General features: G+C 38.4%; 1 pseudogene; it reads left to right on the top strand.

The window, feature by feature from the left end:
- The first annotated feature begins 7,858 nt into the window (after positions 1–7,858).
- On the top strand, positions 7,859–19,148 carry LOC130458846 (olfactory receptor 2AJ1-like; annotated as a pseudogene).
- Positions 19,149–22,903: the final 3,755 nt, after the last annotated feature.

Here is a 22,903-nt window from a genome sequence, read left to right as displayed (position 1 = left end):
CGAATTCCAGAGGCTGTTCCCTACCTCACTTCCTGTGTCTCACAAATCCAATGGTTGGCTCTAGCTTGGCTTAGGACAGCCCAGGTGGGCAGTTAATTATTTCTGATTAGTCATTGACTAGCGCATGCCCGTGTAGGTGGGTGTGCACAATTTTTGGGTGCTAGACCAAGATGGAGACTTTTAAAATTCACAATCCCCCCTGATGATGATTGGGAGACTAGTCTCCCCAATTGATCACTAAACATAAGCATACTGCACCCCAAAAATTTCTAACTATAAGTGTATACAAATTTTTTTCACTAAGAGGACAATTATAATAGTTGTAAATATGGGGAAATAGAGGAGAGAGAAAGACAGCAAAAACCAATGTTTTGCTGGGCGCATTGACAAAAGCCAATTAGGGGGCAGTCCCCTTTGGCATAAGAGTGTACATTCAAAAATGTTCAATCAACCACACCCCAAGGTTCATTCTGGATCTTCCTGTAGTGAAAAGGTTTAGATATCTTTCTGCAAACAGTTCATTCTCTGGATTCAGTTAGTTAGCAAGCTTCTTCTCTGAAGATTTCTCTCGAACAAAATTTAAATCTTGGATTTTATGAAATACAATCCCCCCTGAAGAAAGTGTTGAAAAAAACACTGAGTCCAGCTGAGGATTCAAGTTTTAGTTGTGGGGGTGTGTGAGTTAATTCAAAAGAAAAACAAAAAAATATGAAAATAAAATCAAAAATCAAAATCAAAAGAAGAAAAAGGGAAAAAATTAAGGGAAAAATATATAAACCCTTTTTATATGCATATTTATATTAAAGAAGAATTCAAATTCAGTATCAAAATTCAAAAAAAAATCTATGTATACAAAATTTGAGAAAGCAAGAATAAAAAAAAATTTTTTTTTTTAAATTTTTCCACAGGCCCCTGTATTAGGGTCCAGTTAAGTAATTTCTAATCCCACAAGTCTGTAGGACAGAATGTAGCATATTTTACTTCCCCATTTGCAGCCAAGGCTACAGGAAGTTGCCATACTATAGGAGAGAAAAAAGAGGACCAGATTTTTTTTTTTTTTAAGTATCTAGGGAAGTGTCATTCCCTCGTCTGATTTTACCTTCGTTCTCAGGGATGGATGGAGCCAGGACGGTAGCCAACCTTAGGTACTTGTCTGTAGGTACTTTCACGAAGAGTGTGGATACAGGGAAGGCCTACATCTTAACGTCTGTCAAGTGTCGCAACCCCGAGTCTCACACTAGGTTCAAGTCCTTAGTATTGGCTTAGAAATGCATTAATCCTACCTGGATTGGTCTTTTGATTTTTAGACCTGTGAGCTCTTTTGGCATTATCCAGGTTATCTCTGTGCTCCTTGTTTGATCTCATTCCTAGAATCAGACACAAACATTAATCATAGTCCCACAACAATTATCAATAACTGGCAGGTTCCCATAGTCTAAAGCTGTTTGGGTGCGTATTAATAATAACAGCAAGTATATATATTTAAACTAATATTGTAGAATAAAAATTAATATTGATCATATGTACCTTAAGTACATAGAAATGAGAAAAAGGGAAAAAAATAAAATAATGTAAAAATAATAATAATAATAAAATAAGGAAAAGAGAAAAAAAAGGAAAAAAGGAAAAAAACTAAATTTAGGAATTCAATGTGTCAAAAGCAGAATAAAACATTTCCACTTGTCAATGGGTAGTTATCTCCAATGCATGTATAGGATAGAGTCAATCAGTCTCAACAGAAGATGCTCTCTTTACATGAGAACAGTGAATCCAAGAGTCCTTTTCTCCAACCTTTATAGATGTTGGAGTAGTTAACAATATTTGGAATGGTCCTTCCCATGAAGGTTCAGTTGCTCCAGTACGCTTGAAATTCTTTATATACACGTTGTCTCCTGGGTTCAGGTCGTGAAGTGAGAAGTCTAGTGGTCCAGCTTGTACTGCAGCTCCGGATTCATGTAGCTCACGCAGTTTGTGCTGTAATTCCTGTATATAGGAAGCAATAGTAATATCTCCCCCTAATAGCGATGTATAAGCCGGGGAGAAAGGCTTAGCCTGTATAGGCGGATGTCCAAAAAGCATCTCAAATGGTGAAATATGTAAGTCTCCTCTAGGCCTGCTTCTAAGATAAAATAGGGCCAGAGGGAGAATTTCAGGCCATTTTAAATGGGTCTCAGTGCATAATTTTCCAATCATAGTTTTAAGTTCTTTGTTCATCCTCTCAACTTGGCCTGAACTCTGGGGGTGATATGGAACATGGAATTTGGGAGTTATTCCCAAGCAAGAATATATTTGATTTAAAACAGAATCGGTAAAATGACTCCCTCTATCGGAGTCAATACGTGCTGGTAGGCCAAAGCGAGGAATAATTTCTTTTAAAAGCACCTTAGCAACAAAAGCTGCTGTGGCTCGGGCTGTAGGAAATGCTTCTGGCCATCTGGTCAGTTGGTCTGCTATGACCAAACAAAATTTATATTGTCCAGCCTTTGGCATCGTTATAAAATCTATCTGCAGGTGCTCAAAAGGTGTGTAAGCCAGAGGACGTCCACCAAAGGCTTTACCACGAAAGGCATGTTGGTTATATGCCTGGCAGGTAGGGCAGGATGAACACACTTTAGAGGCTATGGTAGTTATACCAGGGGCTATCCATACTCTCTTAACAGAGTCCACGATGCCCTGGGTGCCAAAATGACCATTATTATGAACAGATTGGCAAATTTGGTGATAGAAACTTCTAGGGAGCAGGGGTTTTCCTTCAGATGACACCCATACTCCATTAATCTGTTTTGCTTTAAATTTTTGTTTCCATTTTTCCACTTCCTTTTCATTATAGGAGAGTGATAAATTTAAATTATCAGTGGTTGTTAATGTTAAAATTAATCCAGGTCCTTCTATGGCTGCTAGTTTTGCAGCGGCATCTGCTCGGTCATTTCCTCTAGAGACAGGGTCAGAGCCACCTGTATGGGCAGAGCAATGAACTACAGCTAAGGCTTTAGGCAGTTTGAGAGCAGAAAGAACTTCATTAATAATTTCTGCATTAGCTATGGATTTTCCAGCTGAGGTTAAAAATCCTCTTTGGAGCCATAGCATCCCGACTGAGTGACAAATGCCAAAAGCATATCTAGAATCCGTATAAATTGTTGCCTTTTTATCCTTGGCAATTATACAGGCATGTTTCAGAGCTATGAGCTCTGCTCCTTGAGCGCTAATGTTAGAAGGTAGTGAAGCTGACCATTCAGTGGCAAATTCTGAGACTACGGCAGCTCCAGTGTAACGTATGCCATCCCTCATAAAAGAGGAACCATCGGTAAATAAGATCAGATCTGCATTGTCTAAGGGAGTGTCCAAGAGATTATCTCGAGGCTTTTCTGCCATGGACACTAATGTTTCACAGTTATGTAATGGTTCTCCTGAAGTAGGTAAATCTGGAAGCAAGGTGGCAGGGTTAAGAGTTGAACAGCGTTTCAAGGTAATATTTTCACTATTTAATAAGGTTATTTCATACCTTGTAATTCTCTGATCCGAGAATGCCTGTGTTCTATGTTTTACCAATAATGCTTCAATCTCATGTGGGCACATTATTGTTAATGGACATCCCAATACTAAATCAACGGTTTTTGTTACTAGTAAGGCTGTAGCAGCTACTCCTCTAAGGCATGGTGGTGCTCCTGCTGCTACTGGGTCTAGTTGGGCTGAATAATAAGCAATTGGACGCTGAGAAGGTCCCAAAGTCTGAGTTAAAACACCAGAGGCTACTCCTCTTCGTTCATGTACATACAAAGTAAATGGCTTGTTGTAATCTGGGATGCCTAGAGCAGGGGCAGATAAGATAGCCTTTTTTAGCTCTGATAGAACTGACAGGTGTTCAGGCTCTAATTTGAGGGGTTCAGGGACTGCATCCCTTGTTAGTGCTATAAGAGGTTTAGTAATTTCCCCATAACAAGGAATCCATTGTCTGCAAAACCCTGTTGCTCCCAGAATTGCTCTTAACTGTTTTTTAGTAGTAGGAGCACTCAATTTTTGAATATTCTCAATTCGCTTGGGAGAAATAGAGCGGGCACCAGCTGTCAGAATGAACCCCAAATATTCTACTTTGGGGAGACACCACTGGACTTTGTCCTTCGAGATCTTATGACCTCTTTTGTGCAATTCCAAAAGAAGGTGTTTGCTATCTTCTTGACATGTTTTTGCATCTGTTGAAGCCAAGAGTAGATCATCTACATATTTGATTAATTTGCTATTTTTAAATGTTATATTGTCTGTGTCTTGGCTCAAAATTTGCTCAAATAAGCTCGGACTTTCAACATAACCCTGTGGCAGCCGACACCAGGTATAATGTGAGCCCTTCCAGGTGAAGGCAAAAATATGTCTGGAGTTTTCATGTATTGGTATGGAAAAAAAGGCTGAACACAAGTCTACTACTGTAAAGTATGTAGCTGTGCTAGGAATAGATGAAATAATAGTATGTATGTTAGAAACTACGGAGTGTCTTTTTATAACGTGATTATTTACTGCCCTTAGATCCTGTATAAATCTATAGATGTGCTTGCCATCGGGCCCTTTTTTTGGTTTTTTAATTGGTAGGATGGGCGTGTTGTATTCAGATTTGCAAGGGATTATTATTCCCTGTTCTATTAATGAGTTAATAACTGGTGTAATACCCTCAATTGCCTCCTTTGAGAGGGGATACTGAGGGATAGAAGGAGGTGGGCTAGATTTAGTTTTTATCTGCACAGGAACAGCAGATTTAAGTAATCCTACATCAGAAGAAGATGTGGCCCAAAGAGACTCAGGTATATCTTTAGGTATTTCGAAAATGGAAGGCTCTTTTGCGTCCTGGTTTTCCGAGAGAAGTACAGGGAGTAATTTTAAAGATTCCTCTGGTACTTCTAATGATAATGAGCCATCTGGGGAGCAGGTTATTGTGGCTCTGAGTTTGCATAGAAGGTCCCTCCCCAGCAAATTTAAAGGGGAGTCAGGCATCAAAAGGAAAGAGTGTTGTACCTCTAGGGGTCCTACAGACACTATTCTAGGAGGAAGTCTTTTAACTCTTTGGGTTATTCCTGATACTCCCATTACATTCTCTGAGCCAATAGAATAACATTGTAAATCAGGTTTTCTCTTTAATACAGACCAGGAAGCTCCGGTGTCTAATAGACAATCATAATAGGTGTTACCCACCTTTAAGGTAACATGGGGTTCATTAGTATGGGGAGGGCAGTGGATAGGGACAACGGGTAGTAGGACATCAGGGTCCGGGAAATCAAAGGTTGTATCCTCTGATTCCTGTGCCCCAGCCCCCCCCGGGCACCATCATTGTTTTTGGGATATTCCTTGGGCACCCCCCTGAAGGGCACCTCTCTGAGGGTCATTAGTACCTCGAGTAGTTTTTGGACGAGCGCCATTTCTCATATATTGTTGAGTATTATCATTAAAATTTTCTTCAATTTGAGCATTGTCATTAATTTCCCAATTCCTATTTCTATAGTTCTGGTTTCTAAAGTTCTTATTTCTATATTCATTATAGTTATTATTTCTAAAACTATTATTAAACTGTGTATTCCTTCCAAACATCTTAAGAAAGGTTCTACATTCCATCATTTTGTGGCCCTTCTTCTCACAGAAGTGGCAAGTAATGGATTGATAATTGGATTTCTGGAGAGGGGCAATTGTCGTTGGTTCATTATCATGCCCACTTTCTAATTTAGTTATCCTATCTATTAAATATTTCATTTTTTTCTTCATTTCCTCCATGTCATCATTATTTTCTATCTCCTTTTCTTCGTTTCCCTTTAAAACATATATAGCTGTTTTTCGCAATTCTTCAAGGTCCATATCTGACCATCTTGGGCATTGTGTTTTGAAGTAATTTTTAATTGCTTTGCAAGAATTGTTTACAAAGATTCTTCTAACTTGTCTTATACTACTCTCTTTAGTTAAGTCCCAATCTAAGTATCTGTCCCCAAACTCGATAATTCTGTCCATAAATCTGGAGGGGGTTTCTTCGGCCTTTTGCTTAATTTTTTCCAGTTCCATCCACTTATCTGTATTGTCTGCACATTCCTTCATGGACGTGAGGATGGCCTCTCTACAACGGTATAGTTGTAGATAATCATCAGGATTGTTATAGTCCCATTCGGGATCCTGAGATGGCCAATGTGCTGCATTACGCCCCCTGGTTTTGTTGACATGAGCAATTATTTTATTTTTTTCACGTTCACTTAAAAAAGCCTGTAGTAAGCTCTCAACGTCCTTGTAAGACGGATTATACTGAAAAAATATGTCTCCCATCTTTTTTGTTACTAGAAAAGGATCTTGTTCATATGTGGGGATATTTCGTGTAAATTCATTTATTTCTTGGGGAGTAAACGGTATCCTATGTCTTAAAGTCACCACATCCCCGTTTCGTCCTATTTCAGGTACTTCTCTTAGAGGAAACAGGCCTCTAGTTGAATTTTGCACCTGTGGGTCAGTTTGACAAGAACGGGTTTCTCTAGGAGGACAAGATTTCTCTTGCATTGGAATTTGGTTTTCTGTAGGAGAAGGAACATGAGAAGCTGGGATTGCAGGGGGAGGGTTTTGGGGATTAAATTCAGACAAGATTTGCACTGTACGAGAGAAGCAGTCTGTTAACTGGGCTATAGGGAGGGTGCTTTCCATCTCTATTTCAGGGAAGGAAATTTCCTCATTCAAAGGTTCAGAAACAGGTCTGTTTCTGGTAGAGTGGTTGTTTTCCACTTGATCTTGTAAGAGACTTTTTAGATCTTCTAATTGGGCTTGCATTTTATCCTCAATTTTTTTTATTTTTTCATCTCTAAATATAGTATTGAGGATTACAAAAATGACAGTACCTATTAATATAAAAATTTGGAGGTATCCTTCATTCCTCAATGCCCCTCCTTCAGCTGCCGTATAATTGTCAAAGAATATAGTAGTCATTTTTATATGTATATTTTGTAATTTCACAAAGCAAGTGGGGAGCAGGGCAAAGCAGCAAACTTTCCACAGGCTTTTTCTTTTTACAGTAGGTGGCTCTGAGATACAGGCTAAGGGCCTATTGTATTGTAAATTCTCCTTCTTTACAAAGTGTATGTGGGTGGGTCCCAGCAATCTTCTTTGGCCCTCAGGCTAAAGCCTCTAGGACCATGTGCTATCTTCCTTGAGCAAAGCCCACTTAAATTTTTAAGACTAGAAAGGCCTGGAAACAGAGAAAAAAAATGGGTTTTAAGTTAGCTCCTTAGCTGTATTCAGCTGTTTTTTGCGGGCTAGGAGCTCCTAAGAGCTCCTTCTCCTGAGGTTCCTCGTTGCTTAGTTGATTAGGTAAGCCTGGCCTGCCTCTCTCTACTGAGCCACCTCCTTAAAGTAAAAGGAGACGGAAATGAGAGACAAAGAGGAGAAGGAAAAAAAAAATCCTGTTGACCCCAATTTAACTTAAGGGGTAAAGGGAAAAGAGAAAAGGTGTTTTATACTCACCTGTTCTGGCAGCTGTGTCTTTAAGCCAAGGTATTTGGTAACAGGGCTGACGGAGTGAGCAATAAGTGGGTTGAAAAGGCAAGAAAATTCAGGAAATTTATTGAGGTTCTAGAAACCTTCCAAGCACTAAGGCAGGGCCAAGAGCCAGAGGGGGTAGCCGGGGTGGGATTTCTCCCAGGTGATAGTAAGGAGATCAGAAGACTGATAAGGTTCAGGAGCTGGAGCGGCTGCGGGGGTGGGCAAGGCCGGGACCAGGTACCAGGTGAGGATGATCAGGGCTGCAGGCTGCAGGCAGGAAGCGGCGGGGCTGCTTTCTAGGTACTAGCTATTAAAACTGAATTTAAGATCAGAAAAGAAATCAGAAGACTGAAAGTTCTTTTTCCCGTAGTGGTTAGCCAAACTGTAATGGGGAAATTAGGTCTCTGGGAGAGGGTTATAATATTGTAATGGCTAAAATGTGGCTACAGGATTTATGTAATATTGAACAATGGCCGCCAAGGAATTTACTTATGAAATTCCTAAAATGAACACTCAAGTCAGAATGGAGTTTATGGAGGTTTAATCACAACGGGAGTAGGGAAAAGGAGAGGGAGAGGAGGAGAGAAGAGAAAAGGGAAAAGGGGCTACTCAACCTCTGACCAAGGCAGAGGGAGTTTAGGCCTAAAGGCCCAGGTGGAAAGAACCAGTCCTTAACTCACGTGACCGATCTGAAGGAAAGCTGTCTGCGGGCGTCCTCTCTCTCCAAGCTCCTAACACCAACTCCCCTCTAGCTCTCTCCACAGGAAGTTCCGCGAATTCCAGAGGCTGTTCCCTACCTCACTTCCTGTGTCTCACAAATCCAATGGTTGGCTCTAGCTTGGCTTAGGACAGCCCAGGTGGGCAGTTAATTATTTCTGATTAGTCATTGACTAGCGCATGCCCGTGTAGGTGGGTGTGCACAATTTTTGGGTGCTAGACCAAGATGGAGACTTTTAAAATTCACACTCTCTCTCTCTCTCTCTCTCTCTCTGTCTCTCTCTCTCTCTGTCTCTCTTTCTCTCTGTCTCTCTCTCTGTCTCTCTCTCTCTCTCTGTCTCTCTCTCTCTCTGTCTCTGTCTCTGTCTCTCTCTCTCTCTCTCTCTCTCTCTCTGTCTCTCTCTCTCTCTGTCTCTGTCTCTCTCTGTCTCTGTCTCTCTCTGTCTCTCTCTCTGTCTCTCTCTCTCTCTCTGTCTCTCTCTCTCTCTGTCTCTCTCTCTCTGTCTCTGTCTCTGTCTCTCTCTCTCTCTCTCTCTCTCTCTCTCTCTCTCTCTCTCTCTCTCTCTCTCTCTCTCTCTCTCTCTCTCTCTTTCTCTCTCTCTCTCTCTCTCTCTCTCTCTCTAGTAAACCTCCTCTCCCGAGGCTCTAGCCCCTCTCAGCTTGCATTCGCTCTCATATTGACTCTCATATTTTCCTTCCAAGGAGAATATCATAGGGGTTTGCCTGCCCTATTTAAGCACTGATTTGTCAGTGTCTGTCATTCTTCACCCTGGTTCTCAGATTCCCTGCCTCTCCTCGGGTCCCTACCACAAAGGAAAACCCCTTCCCTTGTGGGCCCTGCAGATCTGGGACCCCACACATGGCACCCCAGAAGTGGGAGTAATAATCCTTTCTTACAGGCATTCGAGTGCGCACAACTCGAGGTAAGGAGTCAAAAAGACGGACCCTGCAGGTGGCATCTGAGGGTAAGAACCGCCTTTTATTTCAAATTTCTTATTGAAGAAATATTTTAGAACCTTGGGTCATTCAGCCTCATCATATTCCTGTTATATCAGATTGTTAATGTCACTGACTGAAAAGAAAGGTGTGAAGATCTCTGAAGCTAAGATAAAAGCGTTGATTAAGCTAATAATGAAAGCATATCCCGAATTTCCAGCAAAGAGAGTGCTGAATGTGCAGGGATGGGATCTGATTGGTGACAAAATGGGGCAGTATCAGAAAGAGGGACAGAAAATATCACAAATCATTTGGAACACAAAGCCATTTCAGCATTCTGATGATAAGGTAGAAAAAGCTTTACCAATTCTAGAGGATGTTACTTCCTCGAAGGCTTTTAGCTCTCTCCAGCCACCTTCATCCTTTAAGGCTTCTTTTCTTATGCATCCTACCCCCTCCCCCATAGCACTCTGCTGGCCAAAGGAGCATTAAGGAGGCTACAGATAGCCCCTACATAAAAGAAGCAGGATTTCTAACTTGTGCCATAGCATGCAAAACTAGTGGAAGCCCTCAGCATTAGAGAGCTGATTAAGGCTATTTATCAGCAAATTTTTTACATCAGATGATTGGAAATTAAGAAAAATATTACCTGGGGTGAACAGCAGATGGATTCTAATGAGAATACTGCATTAAATGTGGAGGATTGACTTCTCTCTCAGTCTTTTGCCCTTCCTTTCACTAACGATACTAACAATACACTTAACTCACTTCCTTTAACTGACTTATCTATCCTTGCTATCTTTTCACTGTCTGTTGCTGCAGAAACAGACAGAAATATTCAATGTCAACCCCTGCCTCCACCCATGCTTAATGTAGCATTATGATCATTTTAAATTTATAGAAATAAGCAGGTACAAATGTTTCTCCTACAAATCTTAGAGATGATTCGAATAGTGCAGACTCCAATTTAATTCAGGCTATGGCCATTGAAATACTGACTTCTAGAGAAATTCAAAGCAGAGTCATTCACTATGTTAATCAAGCTTCTAGCTAAAGATATGGCGCTAGATAAGACTAAAACCGACAAGTCCTACGGCCAAACCATTCTTTTCAACTAAATATAAGTTTATTGCAAGAAATTTCTTTACCTAAAAATTGCTTGTTTCCAAAGTTGTGCAAGAAACAAGCCAAAAATCATAAAGGAAACTCATGTGCCATAACCCTGTGTTATCTATCAAACGTTACCTGGCACAGGTAAATTGGGAAAGCTTAATAAGCAATGCTTACACTTAGAGCAAACCTTTCATCACATTGGGCTAGCAGCTTAAGGTTAAAGAGTGCTTTGAGGAGATAATCCCTCACAAAAGGACTATAAGATCATATCAAAGCATGAAAACTATTTCTCAAGAACCTAAAGGAAGACCAGTTTAAAAAGGAGAGCACGTGTGTGCCTTACCTAGAAAGCAAACAGATATTTTGCGAGAGCAAAAGACTTTTTTATCAGCAAACCTCTCTACTATTTTAGCATATCTAAAAGGAACAAGCTTTTTGAAGCAAGGCCAGAGAATGCAGGAGGACTATTGTTTAAATGTAAAGGTATAGACCTGATGTGTCTTTCAAACAGATCTTTACTAAAAAATGGTATTACTATGAGGTAAAATTTAAAAGCTAAATCATCTTAATTTGGATTGGACATGGAAAAATTATATAGGAATGTCTGATTGTACTTCTTGAAAAGCAAAGTTAGAAAGTTAAAAGTCTTTCTCTGACTTTTGTCATATGCTACAAGAGATATTTTATCTGTAATAATATTTTAATATAAATTATAGTGTAACTGTAGGTTAAATACCAAGGTATAAACACTATTTTTTCAAGGCTTTTAGAGGTAAATCTACATGGACTCTTGCAACCATGTGACTTACTGCCAAAACTATTTGGATCTGGAAAGAAAAGTTAATCCAGCAGTTTCATAAATTGATCCTACCACATGGAGGGCAATACTCCTACACCTCAGGTTACAAGTTTTTAAGACAAGTATTGAATATTATGAAAAGGAAATTTAATACTCAGTTCAATTGGTTAAATAACAAGCATGAATTGGTATATGCTCTAGAGAAATTTCTAATATCTTCAAATTTTAAATATGAAGGAACTATTCTCTTTTAAACAGGACATAAGGTCAGCAAGGATAAAAATTAGCAACCATTATTTAAAAACCTGAATGAAGTTCAAAAACCGTATGTAAGGCACATCATTGCAACTTTATCCAAAAAGCAAATTATTTATAATTATTCAATCTCAAAATAATATAGCATCAATTCTAAATATGAGACACATTCTCAGCATTGCAAGGCATCAGAGTAAAAACAGTGCTGGAAGGATTCAAATTATTAATCAGTAGTTAATTATTAAGGTTAATAATTAATTCATTAACCAGTAACAGTGACTTATGTGTGGTTTAGAATTGGCAACACTACCACTTACTCCAATGGCATATATTGATCCTGATCATTGTATCAGTCTAAAACCAATGACTAAGATACAAGCTCAAATATTACTTGCAGAATATCTATGTTGGCAATGGAATCTTACAAAACTTGTAGGCAAAAATGATAATTCCATTCATATTATCAAAATCTTTTCAGTTATAAATTTAGAAGTAATAGTTTAAAAATAATAACATCCATGCAACTGCTCGATAAGACTGTGTATACTTTTACTGCATAAGACAGTACTGCAATATTAATGATTGCACAGAATAAATTCTTATAAAAAGCAAAATTACATGCAGATAGGCAAATGCTTAAGATCACAGCACAAACTGGTAAAATCAAATGTGATTTATGGTATGATGTTTTTATGATTATTGATTTAAAAGGTGAATATTAAACACCCATATGTACTATCTTGCAAAGTCAAGGTGAAAACCTTATCAAAGGCAAATGGCCTGGAGGACACTGCTTTTAGCAGGCACAAATCACTTGCACTCTGTGACGCATCAGAGTGCCAAGTCCAGTATTCTTCCATATTTTATGCACACAAGTGAAATTGGCTACCAATGCAAAATCTTGTGAATGTTATCATGTCACTCGTGCACCTCAAACAGGTGTCTGAACTGGACATTGTGGACTAAGGGAGGCATTACAACATGCTCCTGTGGTAAACAATTGGAAAGCTGACATGTGATGGGAGATAATCAGTCTCCTGATGTATGGGATTAAGCTCAAAATGATGAAGTATGCAAACTTATTAGAGATCTTTTAGATAATGGTGCATATTTAACTATTCCAAAACACCTTTGGAACAACAGTGCCTGTAACAGCAATACATGGCCTGAAATAGGTAAACCGTGGCTTAAATGCAAGCAATTACAAAAAGGGCTCAAAGGAATGGATAAGCCCCAAACTTCAAACACGAGAAGGATTTATTTTCAGCCACTTTCTAATGTAATAAGACCCAATAAGGTTTTCATTTGGGGTCGAGATTTTCTGTTTATCTTCTCAGATACCAGAAGTCCGTGGAGGAAAACTGAAAGCATCCAGCTGAAAGAAAGTCTGCACAGAAAGAACAAGGCAGATGTCTCTGGCACCGTCCACAACATGGCACAGAGGCCAGACAACAGAAAAAGCAGCACATGGGCTGCAAAGTCAATAACAATGCTTCCTACTCAGGTCTAATGCAATATCCACACAAATGTACTTCTATGTAAGACAATCTATCTAGAGAAAACTATCATTCATTTGCTTACAAATATTCTATTGTGCTAGTGTATGGGTGTTTGTTGTAAGATCTAGGTCGATCACGTACCTGAACACTTCAAATGGTATTTGTACAATGTGTAACTTGCAATTATTTTATTGGATTGTTCCATGTTACCCAAATATGTTCTAATATCAAACGATAGAATTCGAAAAGTTCTGACAGTACATGGAATACTGTCCAACTGAAGCACAAATTGTGGCTATTGTCCAAAATGTAGGTATGATAGTTACCTTATAGGGTTCACATTATATTTGCAAAAAGAGTAAGTCTTCATTGGAATCAACCTTATTCAATAGTCTATGTTATTGGAAATGGCATTGAACCTTTTAAAAAGAAAAAAGGGGTGGACATGGTATTACTAACTATCCATCTCTCCTACACCCCAGATGGAATATGAGCTGATATTATTAAATCAGAATTCCCATGTCATGATAAACGTTGCATTGTATGACATACAGGGATTGGGCTGAATATCACCAGGACATTAAGACTGTCAGGGACCCAACAGGATGATAACTGTGGGTCGAGGTTTTGTTTGTATGTTTACAGAGAGTGAAAACACCTGGTCACCCACCAAGCACGTCATGCCATGTGGCAGGGGAGCAGGAAGAGAAGCAGAGGAGGAACATCAACAATGCCAGCTGATTGCTTAACAGGCATGCTGGAAGAAACCATCACTGGTGACTATAACCACACCAAAGACTGACATGACACTGCTTTTAGTGACATTGACTATTATTCCACTGATGGACACTTGTCATGCTGACCTCTATTGGTCCTTTATACCTAAACCAACATCAAGCATGTTAACTTGTATGGACTAAACCCCACTCGTACATATCTATGACATCAGGTGGATCCCACACTCCAAAGACTTTATCATGGGATCAAAATCAAAACAGCTATGATTGTTTAGACACTAACGTATACCTTTCATTTTGGATGTCTGTGTTATATATATGTCATGAGGGAATTTATTGTGTGTGCATTGTAAAACTCCTACTTGTATTGTAAGAAATGCTACTAGTAACAAGGGTACCGACATCAGTATGACACTCCAAAGAGAAGGAGATAGAAATGTTTCATTCCCAGCACAGACCTAGTAACCCTGACCACAAAAATGATGTTTAGTGCAGGAGATGCTGCACAGGGCTGTTTATTGGACCGATGGTCCTGATGTCACTCTTAGAAAAGGGATGAGATGTCAGGCAAAATGCACTTTGAAATTCTAATTAGGAACCCAATTTATTGAAAATTGATCATCTACATCCATGTGTAGATTATGTTCCTGGCAATGCCTATGTAGACATTATGTGCCAACTGCCATTGCTGTAGTTAAATGTTAATATCATTATTGATCATTAGTCATGGAACTCCATCTTCTTGGGGAATATCTTTATGGGAACTCTTTCTTGCTCTCTAACTCCAGTCCCAGAATTCAGGCAGGCCGCTGGATTTGGGGTCTATTAGCTTACACTTCAAGTACTGGAAGACGTTCTGGTATATGAAAGCAAAGCCTCAGCAGTAAACTGAGGGCTCCAGGTTGGACAATCTCTGTGGACGCGCCGATGGTTGACCCTCCTGGGTGGAATAGGTTATTGCACACATACATGGAGCAAGGGCAAAGTATTCCCTCAGGAGTATGTATTGAAAATAGGAAAAAATGAGCAGGCTCTAATAAGCTTGTAGAAAAAGCACATTGAATATTATTCATTGACAACTAGGAAAAATAAGTCACATCAAACTCCATATGAACAAGAAGCTGTAGAAATTGCTTCTACATAGAAAGCAAATAAAGCTTCTGTTAATCCAAACATTGGTTTGGTGGAATGAATTTTGCAGACATTGGTAATGGTATATTCTTGGTTATTCTATTGAATGGTTCATTTACCCAGAAGCAGAGATTTAAATAAGGCTCATATAAGAAACATGCAGCCAGAAGGTGCAAGGTCCCTTCAGTAGCTTCATGCATGTTATCTCAACAACAAATCAAAATGTAACGTTTATGGTCATTTTGATACTTGAATTGATGTTTGCACTGCTGTTTGGAAAATGTAAAAGATGTGAATATATTTGGTATGTGATTCAAAAACAACAAAAAGGGGATTAGAGAGAAAGTATTTTAAGAACATTTTTATACCATTTTATATCACTTTTCATTCTATTGAGCAATTTTGATGCTCTCACTTTATTTTCTCTGAATACTTTGTTTCTCCTCCATTGTTTTTCTTTTCTTACATTTTGAAATATATTTCAAGTACTTTTAACACACTGATCCTGAGCAATGAAGGTGCAAAACTTTTTCTCTTGATATGTACCCAACAGTGTGCGATTATGAGAACATGACAGCATTTGGTAAGTTGTAGGTGACTATCCTGGGAGACCATCACTGATTGCATGAAAAGGGAATGCAGAGGACACCTCAATGGGCCAGACAGCCAAAGCCACACACAAACATATATTCCATCAGAGATGGATATATGTGGGCTGCTGAGGTTGGAGGTACTGGGACACAGTGTTTGACACCCTCCTTCGCAAGTGGCTCGAGTATCAAAGTCCAACCGTATTGCCATGTGGCAGGCATCTGGGAGGGTATATCCCTAAAATGCATAATCAGGACAAGGGAGAGAAGGGAAATTCCCCTTCATATCCACATACAGTCATCTTTTCTTTGGCTATGAAAGCTCTGGCACCTTCTTCTAATCCTAACTGTGTGTGGGCACTATCTGCTAATGCACCTGTCCTATGATCTATGGGACTGCTACCTCAATAATTCAGGATAATTCGAGGGAAGATCATTTTCTTATTATTTTTATCATTACTTTAAACTTTGATGAGACTTTTATCCTCGATTTTCATTACTAAGCATTGAGATCATTTGTATCTCTACAATATTATTAATAAGTTGAGAGTGAAATTGTTATTATTGTTGACAATCACAATTACTTTTCACAGCCAGAGGTTTGGCTACATATTTTGGATGTTTACTTTGAATCACTTGAATTATCAATTGATGATGCTACATGATTTTTCTATTTTTAATTTTACTCCCAAATTTCGTTACATTTTATATCACTCACCTTTCACTTCATTTGATTTTTAAAACAAAAGGGGATATGTAGCATTCCAAGCATATTCACATCTATGAAATATAAATGATTGTATGGTTACTGTGTCTCCAGACACAAGGTGATACTCTGATATTTGTGAGTGGAATCTTGACCCGGCCACATGGCTGTTGCCTAAGACAAACTCATGAACATTTTGGCTCGGAGTCGAAAGCGCAGGTGGAAATCTACACGCCCATCAAGGTGTCACCTTCACCTCGCCATCCAATCTGAATGATCCATGCTTTGTTACGTGGTCATTGATCCTGGTAATTCCCAGTAAAGCCTGGGGTAAAGGAGTGATTCCCTCTCTGGTTCCAGCAATCTAAAAGCTTCCCAACTGTCTCTTTACTAAGGCCTCTCTTGACCACGTACTTTCTATCTCAGAATCCTTACTTCCACGGGTCTGCAAACTTCTCCCATTCTCCTACTTGGAGAATGTCATAGGGATCACGCCTGCCCTGTCAATTACTTTGACTTGTCTGTGTCTCTCATTCTTCACTCATATTCTCAGACTCCTCACTCCCTCTTGAGTCCCAGCCCACAAAGGAAAAATCTCTTTTTGTAACCACCATTAGCAGGTTACACAAAAACCCAGATGAGTCATTTTGACTGAATTTTTCAGTCCTTTTGTCAATAACTAGATCATTCAAGAACTCAGTTAACTGAAGAAATAATTTGTTTAATTTTCTGAATTGCAACTTATTGGCCAAAATCAATTAAACCATTTGTGACAATTTTTTTTAAGCCACAGACTCAATCCTGGACTTTGGATTTACCCAATATTCCTTTTCTAAAATTTCCATTTGGGGATTTGTGTGGAAAGGTGAAATGATATTGATATTGGAAGAAAAGAATCATACTTTTTCTAAAGATTTCATCCTATTAGGACTATTGGATTGAAACAAATATGGATTACTATTCTTAACACTTATTCTCATCATTTTTATGATGGCAATAATGGGGAACTCAATATTGATACTCCTTATCCACCTTGACATCTGGCTCCTACTCAGTCATCTCTTTCATGGACATTTTGCACATCTCGAACATCTTTCCCAAGATGGCAAACAACTTCATATCTGGCAGGAAGTCTATCACATTTACAGGTTGTGGGTTCCAGGTTTTCTTCTCCCTTATCTTCCTGGGTGCTGAATGCCTTCTTGCAGTAATGTTGTATGATCACTATGTAGCCATCTGCCACCCATTGCGTTATCCCGTTCTCATGAGCCATCGGATCAGTGTCATTATGGATGCTTCATGATGGCTTGTGGGAACCATCAACTCTACAATTCACACAACTTATGCACTGCACCTCCCCTTTTGTGGCACAAGGGCCATTGACCATTTTTTTTGTGAAGTTCCAGCCATGTTGAAACTCTAAGATTTAAAATTGTTGTCTGCCATAAACTGTGGCAGTTAAAAGAGTTGAGGTCATAAACTGTAGTGAGTAAAATAGTAGAAGATATAAATTGTAGTAAATATAAGAGTTGATGCCATTAAACTGTAAGAGTTAAAATAGTGGAAGATATATATAAGAGTGGGTAAGTAAATTTGACCTCAGAAAATATATTTTCATTACAGTGTCTTGTTTTTAAGTCAAATATAAGGTGGTCGACAGGGAAATATTCCCAATTATGAATATACCCAAGTCAACTGGGTTTTATAGAGAATTTAATAATACAATGAGGAATTAAAGAAAAGAGAGAAAAAGGAAATATGAATGAAGGGCCTTAAGCCAACATGGCTTAGACCTGAGTCCTAAGAGAGAGAGAGATCAGTCAGTCAGTCTTTTATCACTCACCACAAGGTCTGTCTAAGCAAGGATTCTAGTGACAGAGTCTCCTCAGGGAGAGTTCCAGCCAGAGTCTTCCTCAAAGAGCCTTCCAGCCAGAGACGGGTTAAAAGGCCTCTCTCAAGAGCCTCCAGAGGGACAGAGTCCTGTCAGAGGAGCTCCAGCGAGACCTCCTTAGAGATTGTCCTGCAAGAGCTTCCCTTCTCAAGAGCCTCTCTCAAGAGAGATTTTCCAAAAGGATTCCTCTCAAGTGATCCTCATAAGAGATTTCCCCAAAAGGATTCTCCTCCAAGAGATTCTGCTTTTTCTTATATAGGGGGTTTTCTCCTATGTCACCTCCCCTAAGTCCTTACATCTACCAATCACAGTAGACGTTTTCCAAAGGACAGCCCATTCTAAAAACACTGCTGGGTTGATTAATCCCCTCAGTAAATCTGAACCAGAGAAAATACAGCTTAGTCGACTAATCCCCTCAAGAGAAAACCTCTAAGTGATTTTTCACATCTTTGCTCCTAGCAAGTTTGCATGTTACCTGACCTTTATAGGTACCTAGCATCCCATTGTATCAATTCTAAAAACAGGCATGACTCAAAGAACTCCCTGCCTCATCATAAGCATGGGTCCAAGTACTTTCATTGTTTAGCAAGGAGTTTTCTCCCCTAAAGCAGTCTTAAGTATGGGTGGAGTAGAGGTCATCCCATTTCTGATCCTGGGGAGTTTTCAGTCAAAATGTGGAATGTTCCCAGTAGGGAATTGTTCCAATTGAGAATTCTCCATTGGGGAAAATTTTTAACATTCACAAGTCTGAGAAATTTCAAGATTTACAAAACTCTCCTGTGTTGACACATCACATTATGAAGGGAGGAGTCTATGTGAGTGCTGTATTCTTCCTCCTAATTCCTTTTTTCATCATTGTTGCCTCTTATGGTCAGATTCTCCATACTGTGCTTCACATTAAATCTATGGAGGCCCAGAAAAAAGCCTTCTCCACTTGTTCCTCCCATCTGACTGTGGTTGTCATGTACTATGGGCCATTTATCGTCACATACATGAGGCCAAAGTCCTATCATACTCCAGGCCAGGATAAGATCTTGGCTGTCTTATATACAATCCTCATTCCCATGCTCAACCCTATGATCTATAGCCTCAGAAATAAAGATGTCTTATGTGACATGAAGAAGGTTTTAGGAAATGCTCTGATTCACAGAAATTAATATCAATTAAAAATTAGATGTAATGACAATGTATAAACTATTAGAAATGTATGGAAATATCCTAAGTAGAATTCATGCATTTTTTGGTTGACACTAAATATGTAGAGAGTAAAATAATATTGTAGATGATCTAAAGGCTTTGTGTAATTTCTGGCATGAACTTTCATTGTCATGGTTGCATCAAAGGTACTATCAGACTGCATTGTTCTTGGTATCATAAATTGAAATACTCCATGAATTCCTCACTGGCCAACTATCTGAAATCCAACTTCTCCAGGCTTAGTAGGAATTACTCTCAGACAGAGGGGGAAGAGAGAGAAAGAGAGTGAGACAGACAGAGACACAGAGAGAGAGAGAGAGGGAGAGGGATGTCAAAGACAGAGACAGATAATTATACTTGAGTAGATCTGTTTTCCTAACACCATCAAGTTCAATTATCCCATCATGCCCAACTAATGGTCCTTGACATTTTTATCTTATTTCTCCTTTCTTCCATATTTCATACACACAGAGAGGAGAGATCCCTCTTTTCCTCTGACAAAAGGAAATAGTTTTACCCTGAATATGTAGAAATGTCACCTGTGTTGGTCTGGTTTCAAATTATCTGAAGTTTTCACTTTGAAAGACAGAATAAAAACAATTTCGATTCTGAATTATTGGGGGATACATGAGTTCATCTCCTTACTGATCCAGAATATAACCCATATCTAACATTTTATATCTATACATTTTTGTGCATGATATATCATAAATATTTCATAAGGAACCTATACAAAATGCTAACATCCTATCTAGAGTTATATCCATATGTATATACACATGTATGTATCTGGATTTTACCAATGTATCCTTTAGTATATCGACCTTCTGCTTCTCATTCTTCCTACATTACCCGCCTATTTCTTTGTTTTCTTTTAATAGAACATGATCTCTTTTGGAGTTGTCAATCATTTTTAGATTTATTCTTTAATATGCTTGGTACACAGCATACATTGCACTCCTTTTGGAGGAGTCCCTCACTGTCTTACCATTTCACTAATTAGACTCAGCCTCTAAGCACTCCCATAATTTACTGCCTTTAATCCTACATACATTCTGCTGAACAAAACTAAAGATAATCATGTAACCATTTGAACTAGGTCAACTATTCACTGATGACTCACAATCTCAACTGAGTCTCTGCTGGCCTCTAGGAAATCCAACTACATCTGACTAATCAACTCACTATTCTACTCTCCACAGTGCCTCTTTCAAACTCTTACAACCATTCTTAAACCTCTAATTATTCTCCTTTCTCCAACCTTCTCAGCTGAGAGTGTTCTCTCATATTTTGCAGAAAACAAAATTGAGGCAAGGAGGTCCCTCTTCTCTCCTCTTTTTCATCTTATAGCACTCATATATCTTTTCCAATTATCTCCTCCTTTACTCCATCCCACCTGATGAGGTAGCTTTAATCTTTACCAAGGATAATCCCTCTAGTCCTTTCAGTCATATCTGACCCTTCATGCATCCATTTGGGGATTTCTTGGCAGAGATACTAGAGTAGTTTGCCATTTCCTTCTCCAGGTCATTTTACAACTGAGGAAACTGAGGCAAAAAAGGGTTCAATGACTTGCTCAGGATTACATGGCTAGTTTCTGAGGCCAGACTTGAACTCAAAAAGGTGTTTCCCTGACTTCAAGTCCAAGACTATCCACTATAACATCTAGCTGCCCACATCTGAAAAATAGAATACTCCAAATTGGAATGGGCTGCTTTGAGTGGTGACTTTACCTCCATCCTGTCATTTTCACATGGAGGCTGGACTAATAACACAACTTAGATATGTGTTACTGAGGGTTTCTTTGGGATGTGAGTCATATTTGATGACTGCTAAGGTCCATGCAACCTCTCACATCTCTGTGGTAGGAGTGGAAGCACAATAGCCTGAAAAGATGACAGTACATAGTCTTTGATCTAGTGACACTGGGTTCTTAGCTGCTCCACAAATAAGATGCTCTACCTCTTGACTCTGGCATTTTCTCTTGTTCTCCCCCTTCGGAAATACTCTTCCCTCCTCTGCTTTGACTATTGACCTCTCATGAAATCCCACATTCTACACAAAGCTTCTCTCAACTTCTCTTAATGCCATTGATTTCCTTCTTTTAGTTATTTTCTATTTAACATGGACATAGTTGCCTTTAGGTACATTTATTTGAATTTTATCTCCCAATTAGATTGTAAGTTCCTTGAGGGCAGGTACTATCTTTTGCCTCTAAAAAGAGTGTTTAGCATATTCACAGCATTTAGCACAATGGGTGGCACATGATAGGTATTTAATATAGTTATTGAATGAATGAACAAAATTGAGTGATAATTTTTTTAGGAATTGAGAGGCTAAAACCACCAAACACTCATTACACAAATAAAAACAGAATCTGAAATTGGAGAAATATTGACTGCTCATGATGGGATGAGCAAATATAATAAAGATACCTTTACTATCTCAACTAATATGCTTATTTAATGTCATCACAAATGGCTCTTATAATCCCAATTAAACCACTGGATTAAGCTGCCAAAAAACTACCTTATAGAGCTAGAAGAAAAAGATAGCAAAATTCATCTGGAGGTACAGAAGGCCAAGAATCTCCAGAGGCAAAGTGCAAAAAATGGGAGAAAATGAAGTCTACTGACCTTATTTAAACACAGTAATGATCAAAACAATTTGGTATTATATAAGAAATAAAGAAGGTACCAAGGTGATTCAGTGATTAATTACTGAGCCTGGAGTTAAGAAAGCTCATCATCATGAATTCAAATTTGGCCTCAGTCACTATTTGACCCTGGGCAAGTCACTTAATCCTCTTTCCCTCAGTTTTCTCATCTCTAAAATGAACTCAAAAAAGGAAAAAAAAAAACAAGCTACTCCAATATCTTTGCCAAGAAAACTACAACTATAAAGGAAATCGAGGAATATACCAATTGAACAGATTTCTTAGAAAATATATGGAAGTAATGAATGAGTACAGTAGCATTATGTTTGATAAATCCAATGATCCTAGCTTAGCAGATATAACTCATTTTTTTTAAAGAAGCATCTAATAAAACTGGACTAAAAAAAGGAAAAAAAAAACAAGCTACTCCAATATCTTTGCCAAGAAAACTACAACTATAAAGGAAATCGAGGAATATACCAATTGAACAGATTTCTTAGAAAATATATGGAAGTAATGAATGAGTACAGTAGCATTATGTTTGATAAATCCAATGATCCTAGCTTAGCAGATATAACTCATTTTTTTTAAAGAAGCATCTAATAAAACTGGACTAAAAAAAGGAAAAAAAAAACAAGCTACTCCAATATCTTTGCCAAGAAAACTACAACTATAAAGGAAATCGAGGAATATACCAATTGAACAGATTTCTTAGAAAATATATGGAAGTAATGAATGAGTACAGTAGCATTATGTTTGATAAATCCAATGATCCTAGCTTAGCAGATATAACTCATTTTTTTTAAAGAAGCATCTAATAAAACTGGAAAGTTGTCTAGTGAAATTAGTACATTCTGACATGTCATATCAAATGCAAAGATAAGTGTCAAGTGGTTTTATTAATTAGACATAAAGGATGGAATTTCAAATAAATTATAGGAGCAAAAAAAGATGTCTTTCAGATCTAAGGAAACAAAGTTTTCACAGTAAAAGAAGTGACTGAGAGGGTCTAAGAAAACAAATAAATGATTTTTATTAAATTAAATCTACAAGCTTTTTACATAAACAAAATCAATGCAGTAAAAATCAGAAGGAAAGTGTGTGAATGGGAAAAGTATTTGCAGAAAGTTTTTCTGATAACTGTCCCAATACTAACACATATAGGAAATGAATAAATTCTTATTAGAA

Source organism: Monodelphis domestica, chromosome 4, assembly GCF_027887165.1.
Source record: "Monodelphis domestica isolate mMonDom1 chromosome 4, mMonDom1.pri, whole genome shotgun sequence".
In the NCBI taxonomy this organism is placed as follows: Eukaryota; Metazoa; Chordata; class Mammalia; order Didelphimorphia; family Didelphidae; genus Monodelphis; species Monodelphis domestica.
This window is presented reverse-complemented; position numbering and strand designations above follow the sequence as displayed.